This window comes from Agelaius phoeniceus, chromosome 1, assembly GCF_051311805.1.
Source record: "Agelaius phoeniceus isolate bAgePho1 chromosome 1, bAgePho1.hap1, whole genome shotgun sequence".
Classification (NCBI taxonomy): Eukaryota; Metazoa; Chordata; class Aves; order Passeriformes; family Icteridae; genus Agelaius; species Agelaius phoeniceus.
Window position 1 is genome coordinate 35198802 of NC_135265.1, and position 12886 is coordinate 35211687.

The following is a 12886-nucleotide window of genomic DNA, read 5'->3' on the forward strand; positions in this document are numbered from 1 at the left end:
TCTTCTCTCTTCTCATGCAGTCACCTGCTCTGAGCCCACCCTACACAGGCAACCACTTCTCCTCTGATGCGGGAGGAAGTCCAGGAAAGTTACTAAGGGGAAGAAAGTCTTGATTTTGAAGCCATTGTTGAGATTCTGAAAGAGCCTTAGGAGGCTTGCTGGGTCACAGAGCGAACATCTTGGTCCAGCTTCAGCCCATCACTGTCCCCAGGGAGGTGCCTCATGGCCGGGGCTAGGGCTGTCCCCACTGTCCCCTTAGCTGCTTTGCTGCTGGCTGGGGTGGTGGGATGGGACTAAACAAGCTGCAGTAACTTATCACTTGTGCTGCTTACTCTTATCCCTCTGTAACAGCGATGTAACTCTAGACTGTACACCTTGCATTGGTTGAAAATATCTTTTAAATGAAAATTAATCCATTTTATGGCATTTTTTTAAAAAGTGGAAAAATTATGGAGTCAAATTCAGGATTATCTCAGATTTCAGTAGCTACAATATTTACAATATTTCTAGACACCCATGAAATCAGCCATGGTTGCCTTATACTTTTTATTGAGTCAACCTTCTATTTTTGTTTTAGATTTCATAAAACTTGATGTCTTTCCCCCCATATTTTACTTCCTATGCAAGACTTCTTTCCCACCCATAATCTTAATTTATTTCGTTTCACCTAGATTTCATTGGCTGTGTTGGTGTGCATTAATTCTTCTGCAAATATTTTTAAGGTGTATTTTTTAACAGTTTAATCTGGTTATATACATTTTTTTTCATCTTAAATATTAGTAAGTAAGACAAATAAATAAAGGCAGGGAGCAACCCTTGTAGCAAAATTGGTTTCACTACTTGCTCAAAAATGTTGCAAAGTAATTATTACTGTTGCAAAACTTTGTTGAGCAAGTCTCAGACTCCTTGTAGATGCAGAGAGCAGGGTAAATGAAACTCAGCCCTTTGAAAAAGGTGAGCACAAGGTCAGCTGGCCACAGAAATCCCACTCTGACTCCATAATGACTGGAGTTTAAGATGAAATGTCACTTCACCTGTAGATATTACATTAGTTTGTATTTTAAAATGTTTTTTCTACTTTTGTTGCTATCTCCTTTGTTTCTTCTCACTTCCTTCCATTTCCTGTTTCTTGCACCATTTGCTCCTTTGTTCCATCGCTGTCTTTCTCCACCTTGCTCTCCTGGCTGATCATTGCCAGAGATAAAGGCCCACATGAAGCTTGATACAAGCACAAAGGAATATTGATTTTGTTATTAGTCACTAAGGTATGAATATATTCCAGTTCTCATGAAGACAGTTTTCACACATCTGACTCACTGGGGGACAATGCTGCAAGTAATTGAAATAATGAAGGTTTTGGTCTAGTTGCTGTGTGAATTGAGCTGCATAATTTCACTTATTTTATTTTCTATTCCAGTTTTTCTTTGTGTGTGTGAGTGTGTGTGTTAATTTTACCAATCTGGTTTTGTTTCAGGTGCCTCTGAGTACTGTTTTCACTAATGGTGTTATTACATTTAAGTTCTTTCCCCATATTTCATGAAAACTACCAGCCAAAAGATCAAAAGCTTTTCTGTGAAAAACAGATTGTTTAAACAGCTGAAATACTTCTTATACGTGTCTGCATCTACTGTAGATTTCTATGAAGTACTAAGTATCACACATTTAGGCATCTGCCATCTTCGAAGTGATTTCTGAGTAATGGATGCGAACAAGTCAGCTCTTCAGATGGCAACTTTCCATAACTGTATTCAATTTTGGGAGTGCTGTTATTTGATACTGCTTCTTTTTCTGGTAAATTTTATTTCTAAATTTCATTTTCATTATGTTTCTTTTTATACCATTTCCATTATTTATGCCAAGGGAGAAACCAAGAAAGTACTTTTGAAATAAGAACAACACAGAAACTACATTTGTATTCTTCTAAAGCTGGGGTTTATATCTTCTCTCACAAATCATGCAAATTCATAGCAATAGGCTCATCTGAGTACAAGATGAATGGAAAAACATTCCACCAACTTCAGAAAGTTTTGAATCAGGGCTTGTGCTGTGTTCTTTGGAGTATCAATGAAACATTTGTGCTTTAAAATATTTCTGTAAATTTTCTTTTCTTGCATTTGTCCTTCTGTCTTCTTTCTGAATTTTTGTCTTCAGAAGGTACTACAGGTGAATTGTATATGAAGAAAGCTCACTTCAAAAATTTTACTTTTACTACCTTTTGTTTTTTTTTCACTGTTTGCCTACCTAGATATGTATAATGCAAACTAGTGTCTGCATTATCTTTTTTTTCATAGATGTCTGGTATTTTCTAATCATGGCATGTATTAAGTTTTATCTTTGAAGCTGACATCTCCAACATTTTCAAGGTCTCTCATGGATATTTTCATGTCCTTTTCTGCTTCCAGTTTTAAATTCCATCTAATTTTGCAATACCTTTATTGAGATGTCATTCATACTACTGATTTATTTGTGGAAGAGCATGAATTCTTGATATAAATAATGTCATCATTCATATGGCAGTATTTCTCTCACCTTTTCTTTTGCATCCTCTTACCTTTTGTTTCCTTTTTCAAGCTTATCTGGGCATTGAAGTTACTTGCCTGTCCAGGGGAATGTCTGTGTCCCTCTATTTAAATAAAACTGTCAATTTAGAACCCACAGTCTTTAAGGAATTATTTTAAAATCTGTCTACCCACACATGGTGGGCTGTCTTCCAAAATTCCTTGATTGTTCTTGTATTTACTGCTTAAGAGGCTGTAAAATATGTTTAAAGTTTCTCACAATAACTGGTCAACAAACCTTGTGAGCTGGTGGGAAGAACTTACTCCAGAGGGAGGAAGAATGTTTTGTTCTCTGTAGGTTAAGAAGTTTTCTAATGGTGTTATGTATGAGGGTGGTATTGCTGCACTCAGTTCCAATTCAGTGTATTCTTCTCTCAGATATTAAAATAAACATTGTTTTAAGTCAGCGATAGCTTATTTTTTTAAAGTTTTCTTGCAGTGAGGGAAAAGAAGAAGTAAAGACACCTGAATGTGAAGGTCTTCATATGTGTACAGATCTCTAATTAAAACAAAACAAACCAAAAACTTAATTTTCCTTTTCCAAGGGTATTTGGGAAAAAAATTCAGTCCAGCTGAAATTGAATTCCTGGAGGGAATTTCTATTCACAATGCTTAATATAGGAGTAGACACCAATTCTTCCTCACAGGGCAGGAGTTTTGTCTTTAACAGTTCTTTGTTTAAAGAACAAGCTTCTCTGTCATGTATGTATTTGCTTACTCAGGTCTTTTAAGGATTAACAACCTCCTCAGTGCTGATGGCAAGACTTTTCCTGATAACTTTGGCATTTGGCAATGCCCTTCAAGTTGTTCAATGTTGTTGGACATTTCTTGAAGGCAAAGGAGGAGTAAATTGTTCAACCTTTCCAACAGTGTAGGATCAAATTGGGATGATGAAGAATAGTGCTTCTATGATTTTGTCTGAAGGTCTGAATTAACCAATGTGTTGTAATTAGTTACTGAAATTCTAAAAATAGTAACAGATGCTTTATCACTTCTTTAACCAACAGATTTTGAGACACAGGTTGCTTTAAGAGCAAAATAATATGAAACTTCTTTGTGCTAATTTCTTTTTTCTGACAGAAAAAAAAAATCAGTGGCATTTTATCTTGGATCTGCTATTAGTGACTGTTGGGTCAGCTTCATTTAAAAACTAGGATTGCCTGGGTTCTTGTAACTTGGCCATAGGTTTTGGAGGACATCTGCAAATCATTGAATGAATCAGAAAAGTACAAATTCACAACAGCTCTACTCTCTTGAGTTGTGTTTGATATTTCCTGTTTTTCAGGTTTCCTTGGTATCTAACACATAGCCTGCTAAACATCAGCTGTTCCCAGTGACTCAGATCTGAAGACCTTTGATCAATTTATCTTGTCATGATTAACCAATTTCTATACTGGAAGAAGGATGTTATTGCTTTTTGAAGTAAAAATATTACACAAACATCCTCTCTAATTCTGTGCAGAGCCCAGTTTCTGATGTGTCCTGTATTCTAACTGCAGGTCCCTTTCTCCCCATTAACCCAAATCCTCACAATGACATGAGGGTTTTTTGAAATTATTCTCAATAATGGATTGGAGTTGGAGTACTGACTAAACAGGACTTTTTTTTTTTTTTTTTTTGAGTGCCTATTTTCTTTCAATTAAATTTATTTAAATATTCTGATTTATTACCTGAAAAGGACAACAAAGGGGAAACATAAAAATGAAACAGTTATGGCATGGTGAATTCAACCTGTTACTGCTTACTAAGTAAGACTACTTCTTGTTCCTTAGTCTCCAAATGGAGGGATTTTAACTCTTTATACCTGCAAATGCTGTTAATGAACATGGACCCCTGTACAGCTCCAGTACTTGCTCTGCTCAGAAGATTTTGAAACTTCAGGGTTCTGTGGATCCTAAGCAAGGAACACGTCTATGAAGCATCATATGCATGAGAAAGGGAGATTGGTACATATGGATATACTAAAAATAATTCCATATGTATATATGCACATTTAGTCCATCTGTTAATCTGTTTTCTGCTACACCAGGTAAATTCCAAATCCATCCTGAAATGTGAAACAGAAGAAGTAGCAGCATGTGTGTTAAACCTGATCCTCCTTGACGCCTACACACATGTTCATTTCAATTGTTGAAATCCTTGATTCACTTGGAATCATTCCATTCTCTGGTCCCCTAACACCAATACAGACTAGTACATGCTTTCCTGGCTGTGTGCATCTATTCAATGTCTCTCTCCAGGTGTGCCTATGGACTCTTTTATTTTATTCATTTTATTGAGCATGCTTGGTATGTAATGATTCAATAATCAGATTATATAAAATAAATATATTCTAATCTTTCTTCAAACCAACAATGCACTAGTGTCCACATCACTCTGAATACCAAATTTAAAAATAGTTTCTATACAGTCCTAAAATGAAACTTTTCACAGCCATTATGCATTTTTAAAATTACTATTTTAATAATACCGCTCTCCAGAATGGGGCATTAGCCCAAAATGTTTCAGCAACCCAAAAAAAGTTTCATAAAGCTAAGAAAACACTGAATTATTCTGGAAGTCTGGTCTATAGAAGAGGGCTATTGAATGACTTGGCTAGGGATGTGTTAGCTGCACCCAAACTTTCAATTGCACAGGTCGTATCAGAGACACTTGTCTGATCCAAAGTGCATGCCACCATTATTCCATTGGGTGTTCAGATCCCAGGATCTCAGTGTGCCAGAGGAACCTAGGTTAGATGTAGATAGTGAAGAGGTCACTGAGCAGCAATCTTCCTGCTTCCCAGTTATTACAACATATGGGTATGGCACTAGAAATCCTCTTTGCTTAGACACCTATGATCCAGTCTGTTCACAACACAATGTTATTTATCCTTCTAGAGATATTTTCAGAAAAAGCATCCAAAATCAGATCTTACTGAATCTTATTTTTCATTGTAAAGTCTGGGGAAGTCTTCTTATCTCATATATGGTCCCTTCAGTCTAGCAAACTTTATGTCAGTAGTTGCTAGATTTTCCTCCACATCCCTTTTTCCTCTAGCCTTTTATATTTATCTATTTTTTTATTTTATAAGAATATTGTCTTAAGACTAAGACATATGGATAGTATAAGGAGAAAGTGGTTTAAAAAAGGTGGTTTTTTTCCTGCTGTTCTTAGGCATCATTGCATTTCTTACTGAAAAAAGCATCTCTCAGCCATCTGTGGCTTTGTCTCCTATTTTTTTCTTGTAGTGACACTTTCTGATACAGCTCTCTGTAGGCAAACAGGTGAGTAATAAGGAATATTTAGAATATTCATAATAAAGAAGCTGATAGATTTCCATTATTCCTCCATTCTCCCCTTTTTCTTCTTTTCTTTATCTTCCTGTAGAGAAAAGAATTGGGCAGGTTTTGTTCTTTGGGGAATTCCTGACTCTTTATCTCTGCTTAGGGTATCTGGTGCTGTCTTCAAATGACTTTTTCATGGGAAAATGTTTCCCTAAGTTTAAGAGGAGCATTTTCAGAGCTTCTCTCAGGTCTAATGAAGGTCTTACAACTTAGTAGGGTCCCCTTACTACATTTCAGTTTATTATTCTTGAATGCTTTGTTGCACGGTGCAGTAGATATTTCCGGTAATACCTGGACACGTTGAAAGGATTTTTTTTTATTTATTTCTGGTTTGCCATTCCATTATTGGGATAACACACTTCTGGTTTTTAATTGTTCTTTATTCATTTAATCAACACTGCATTTGGACACTTCTTCAGTTATTAGGCTTTTCATACTCCTGTGATCAGTTGAAATTATCAATTGTATCAGCATATGCCAAGATAAATCTCCTGTTTCTTTCAAAAGAGAAAAGAGATGTTGAAAAGTAGCTGAAGAAACCTAATTCTCAAAGTATTAAACCAGGAAGCTGGGAAGACCTACACATGTTCTGAATGCTGAGCAGTCTGGCTAGAGTGCCCAACAACCTTTTGGACTGCCATTTCTGGTCCCTGCCCAGCAGCAGCATGTGTTGCACATCACTCAGTTCATGCTAATCTACTCACAGGCTGATAATCCCAGCCACATGGGCACCCACAGTTTTGGTGATGTGCATGACTCTTTTATTGCGAATTGAGCTGCAAATCCACTGTCGCTCTAATTCTCTAATTAGCAGTAATCTGTCAATTCTTGTTTGGCACATGGGGTCTTGTTTCCAGCCCATGAGAACTGACTCAGCAGAGTCAGCGTGCTGTGCAGCAGTCAACTGCTGTGCAGCTCTGATGCTTTTCCCTTTCATTACTTTTCAAAAAATTATTTTTAGTTGTTTTTGCATCTTTATATTCTGAGAGAAGATTTTCTGACTCAACTACTTGAGTCTGAAGAGATGTGAAACATCTTAACTTGCTTCCTTCTGCTTGAAAAAGCACTTTTTTGGAAAGATGACCATGTTTTGTGAAGTCCTCTTCCCCCTTCAGGAATATTTCCCTGACTTCTCAGAGTAAAAGGTGTGTCAGTTTTTTCTTCAGTTTTGTGAAGAAATGACTGCTATTGAGCTTTTTCAGTTATTGCAAAATATAGATGCTTTTCCATAATAAAACAATTTTCCATTAATCACTGTCTGCTTACCTTGAGAGCAATTTAGAGGTGGTATTGAACTTAATTGTGTTATTTTTTGGTAATATTTGTACCATGATTAGGAATTTTAAAAGAAAGTCTTGGGAATATCTGAAAACTGCTTGTGCTTAACTTGCTTTTTTTCTGTCAACGGTCTTCTGACACAGTCACCTCATCATCCTTTGGTATTTATAATCATGTTGTTATGTCTGAATCAGGTAGCTTCTAGTACAAGTTCCCAAAGAAACAATATTCCTGGTGGTTTACTTTTTGTGGATGTTACACTAAATTGCATCTTGCATGGGGGATAAAAAAGCAGCACAACACAAATTTCTTTTGGTAGATATCAAATATACTACTTTGTACGATAGCAAACACAGCAAATTTGTATATAAAACATTGTTTTCATCTGTGGTTTCTTAAGGTCTTTGGTACTAAAAGTATAAATCAGACTTACCCTGGTACTAAGACTTGTCAATAGCCAGAGACCAAAAGTAAGCCAGGCTCTCACGAGAGCAGCACTTTCAGAGAAACATAAGGCAGCCATGTGTATGAGTACTTCATCCACACATATTAGGCATCTATTTACTTTTTTCACACGTTATATTGTTGGAAAAAACAAGCTATCAACTTCTAATCTTTGGCTGTTTTTCTTAGTAGTTTTTGTGGTTTTGTGCATTGCAAAAGCTCGTGGGGAAGAAAGATCTCTAAGAACTGAATACCAAGGCTTTTGAATATCAATATGGGCCTTTTGTACTTCACTTTGCTGGGCCATATTAAGTCACTTTAGGCTTTGTCATATTATAATAGTGTTCAGGAATGTTTCTAAAATTAGTCCTGCAAGAAATATTTGATGTGAAATTGCTTTGATTTGAATAAGAAAAGTGGCTGCAAATCAGCACACTTTGGACAATGTTCTGCAAGGTCTGTAAAAAAAGCTGTCAAAGTTGGGTATAAGTATCATTTTGCATTGTCTGGAAGTCTGGAAGCATTTATAAAGTAGATTCTATAGGTAAATTTGACTTGGAATGTTTGTGAAGGCAGTAGACAAGAGAAAAAAATTGCAAGCCTGAAACTGTATATATTTCAAAACTAGGCTGCTCTCAGAAATGGTGGCTGCAGATTATTTGGTTTCTTTTCTCTGTGGAAATACTGCCTTGGCTTGTTGTGATCTAATCAACAAAAATAAGCAAAGGAGTGCTATTTTTTCCAAGGAGCATGGTAGGGGCTACAATATATCCAAGAGTCTTTCAAGTGAGTGTGCAGGATCCAGCTATCATGTAGCTCTAAGTCATAATATAGTGGAAGATTCAAGACAGTATTTTTTGCTTTCTACCGTAATGTATCACTGAAGCTCAAAAACAGGGAAGGAAGGTGGGAGGGAGGGAAGGAAGGAGAGAATTGGCCTGGTCTAGACACAAATGAGTTAGAGCAGATAAACTGAATCTGTTCCCTCATTTGTAGACATTCAGCATGAGGCATCAGTTTTGAGAACAAGGGTAAGAACAAGGAAGCCTTGGGGATAAGGCACAATATTGCAGTCAGAGACTTTGGAGATATAAATGTTTAGATTTTTTTTTCCAGAATAATCCTTGGGCCCTTTGGGCTTGTGTCTTATTCATACACATAGATGAGCATCAGTGAAGCTGTTCTGCAAAAAACTCGACATGTCTTTAAGGCCAAATACTTTTTGCACTGTGAAGAAGTGGGACACGGAAGCAACATATCCTGGGATTCAGGGCAGAGGAAACTGTAGACAGTGTTTAAAAAATCTGACTTACGTAAAATCTGCCTTCCCTCCTGCTTCTACTCCCTGGGTCTTCTCAAAGGAGCATATGACTTCTGTGAATGGACAGGTCACACACTGAGTAATGTTTTGGCTCAGTGTTTACAATAGAGGTAATGGATGCTGGCGGGGGAGCACACTGGGAGATCTGTCCCATCTGTTAAGATCTGCTATGGACTCTGCTGGAGATAGCTCAGTGTATTATCTTTCTATGAATCATCATTGCTCCTCTAGCAGTGTGCAGAATTCAGTTCAGCATAGCTGATAAGGCTTTGAGTACACCTTAGGTAAGAATGCTATTTTCTACAGTTCCTCCTCTGTGCTGCTGTCCTGTGAATCTTATTTTTTAAATTCACTTTCACATTCTTCTCTTTTGAGAGCTGCTGCTGTGTTAACCTTCCACAAGAAACTCAGAGCAGCAGAGCACATTTGTAGCAGTTTAAGGAAAGGACCTGCAACTTTATGTTTTATTTCTTTTTGTTACAGTTTCACTTGTTTCTGAGCAAATAGAGTAATTTTGAGAGACTTTTTCCCAAGTTTGAACATACCAGGGGTGAATTTGGCCTGCAGACAGAATGTAAAATAATGGACAGAATGTGAATTATTACCTTGGAGCTTAATGAAATTTGAATGACCAGTGGAGTTTCTCCAAACACACTTTTTAAATATAAAAAGTGAGTTCTTGCTCTCTTTAATCAGATTATTGGCTAAGGTTCAGGAATCATTTGGCAAAATTATGTAGCTTATTCAAGCTAGGTTTACCTAATAGTTCATAATGGAGGAAAACCTTGCATTGTGCTCAACCTTAAAAATCACAACCAACCTTCAAAATTCCAGACTAAAGTACAAAGAACCACAGAAACGGATATAGCAATACCCAGAGAAATACCTTTATTCCCAAATAGCTCAGCTGTAATAAGCTGTTGCTGTTTAAAATAATAGGTTAAACCTTCATAAAACCAGGATTTTAATAAACAACATTCATCCCATATTGCCTTTGTATAATTTAGTTTTCTAATAAAGTTACAGTTTAGATAAGTAAGTAATAATATCTATTGATTATCATTAAATATTAGTTTTTTACTTAATCTATTATTTTCTTTTGCTAACCAGCAGAGTGCTTTGTTCTCATGTATCAGTGAAAAGAGGACTTGCCTTTTAGACCATGTGGAAAACCCCTAAATGTTATTATGTTAAAAAATAGTAAATTATATCTCTTATTTATTGGAACACTTGTTCTTATTCATTGTTGGGTAGAAATGCCTTTGGATAGAAAGAGAAGAAGAACAGCTTTCCAGAAAAAAATTGATCTGCCAAAGAAAAAGTATATGGAATATACTGGATACATAGAAAATATGTGATTCACTTAAAATTGATTTCTTTTAAAGAAATCTTACCCATGAATGATTAAATTAATCTTTCTGGTCATTCAGTCATTCAGAATTTTAGAACTAGCATGTCCAAGCCCCTCAGACTTTTTATTCATAGCTTGGAAGCAAAACACGAATTTACCTACTATTCAAATCCAAACAAATTTCTCAGTTTGAATGAACTGATTATTGCCTTGGCAAAGCTGAATAAACAGAAATGAGGAGGATGTTATCTCTGGAGCTGCAAAAGAGCCTATATTGGTCATGAGTTTATCCCCTAACATATTGTGTTTCCATGGGGTAAGGAAAAGATTCCTCCAACTCAGTTCTTGGTAGTGGTTAAAAATAACCGTCAGCAAGTATTTATTTCTTAATTGCGATTATTTAAAAATAATTTCAAAAATCTGAATTTAAAATAGATAAGTAGGTGACCATAATTTCAATTTAAACAGCTACAATTTTAAAAGGAGAGCACTAAATAAAAAAACCCCAAACCTTCTTATATGGCAGAGGCATGTTTGCTATCTGTCAAAAAATTTTTGTTGCCTTTGATAATAGCCAAGTGTTCAGAAATTGTGCCTATGGGTACCATTCTCACTAAAACTTCCAAATGAGGATATACCCTGATTGAGGATACACCTGTCCACAAGGGTACATCCTGAATCTAGGAATGGAGAGGCAGAGCGGCCTGCAGTATTTTTGTACCAAAGGGAATTACCATTCTGTGCATTAGGTGTCACTGCTGCCCAGTCACGTGGGATGAAGCCTCCTGTAATGAGCTAAGGCTTGGTAAAACATCCAGAGAGATACTGTGGGTGAGCTGTAGATGGACCCCATCCCTTTCCTCCTCTTCACAGAGCTCTTCTGTGCAGCTCCTCCTCAGATGAGGTTTGCATATGTTGGACCAGTCATTTCCTTCAGGAAACAGCCCTGGGCTAAGAGTATCTGAAGTATGGTGCTCAATAAAGCCTTTGGAAAGACAGGGAACCTCGTTGTGATGGCCCGTGAGGTCTGGCCAGAGCTGCACCACTCACCTGTAATGTTACACATGAGGGAAAATGTCCTGAGGAGTCAGTGTAGAGCAGGCTTCCATTTGGCAGGCAAATAAGACACAAATAACTGATTAGCAGAACACTCAGTTCCAAAGGAAAATGGACATTTAAGGCCATTGGGTTGGACTGCTGAAAGAGACAGCTACATAAAGGATGGTGAAATACTAGAGGGGGAAAATGTCTGTGTTTGGGGCAGAATAGGAAGATTTTCTGTGTTTGTTCATGAAGTATTAAAGTGCTCTTAGGTATTTTCTTTGCCTTGTGTGGTAGTCTCACAACCCATGGGTTTGAAGCTCTTTGAGGTCATACTCTCTAGTTTGAGAGTAAAAGTCAGAATCCAGGTTGCACTTCAGGCTATGCACTTCACCCAACTTTTTTTGGGTGATAACGCAGATAAAAGCTACTCTCCTTAGTGCCAAAAGCATGTCATTACCTCCCCACAGATCCTCCACAGATGTAGTTTCCTGACCTTGTTTTGTTTCCTTAATTGCATGTATGTCGACTGGGACATGGAGCCTGCAATCATATGCATTTCTACAGAGCTCTCTAGTGGAGAAGAATTTGGGAAGTCTTCCTCCCAACATTCTGCTGATTGACTAGTGGCTATTGTCCTGGTTCAGATGGGAAAATGAGAGAGACGGGCTTAAAATTTAGGATATCTTTAAGAAGTTAATGGTAGAGGTGGTATAGGTATCAATTCAGTGCAAGGTGAATAAAAAACAACCTCTGGAATTTGTGTATGTGTGTATGTATTTAAAATTAAAAGATTTAAAAAATCTATTCCTTTATTCCAGCTAAGTCAAAGATATGGAATGTTTTTTTCCCCAACAAAGTATGGTAAAACCATATAAAATAACAAGGATAGTGCCTTCCTCACTCTTTCAATACTAAAAATGCAAAATCCTAAAGGGAAAATAGATTTTTCCAGGTCTTAGATAAGATTTGAACTCGTTCCCATAAAAGGAAAGTTAAAACTTCCCATGAAAGGAGTTAGTCAAATATCTCTCAGAAAGTTGAAGTCACCAAAGAGCTGTGGTGTTTACCCCTGAAGCAAGTTTCTGACCTGTGTAAACCCAGCCCATCAGTGTGGGCTCCTAGAGTAGTGCTGCAGCTCGATTTCAGTCAGACCAGCCAATGTGGCAGCAGCAGCAGCAATGTGCGACTTTGACACTTTGGAAATGTTGTCATTGCCTGGCTGTGCTTGGGCTTTGGATCCAAATATTCCAGGTCTGAAAACAATCAGCCTGGGGGCACCCCTAGGACATCTGCAAGGAACACCTTGAAGAGAGCAACAAAGCTGGGGACAAGGCTGGAAGGTGTGTCCTGTGAGAGGTGACCTCATTGCTCTGTACAGCTCCAAGGGGAGGGACATGCTGATCCCTTCTCCCTGGGAACCAGTGAGAGGACTGGAAATGGCTCAAAGCGGCACCAGAGGAGGCTCAGACTGGATGTAAGGAAACATTTCTTTACCAAGAAAGTGGTCAAACACTGGAACAGGCTTCCTAGAGAGCTGATCTATGCCCCACACCTTTGAGTGTTT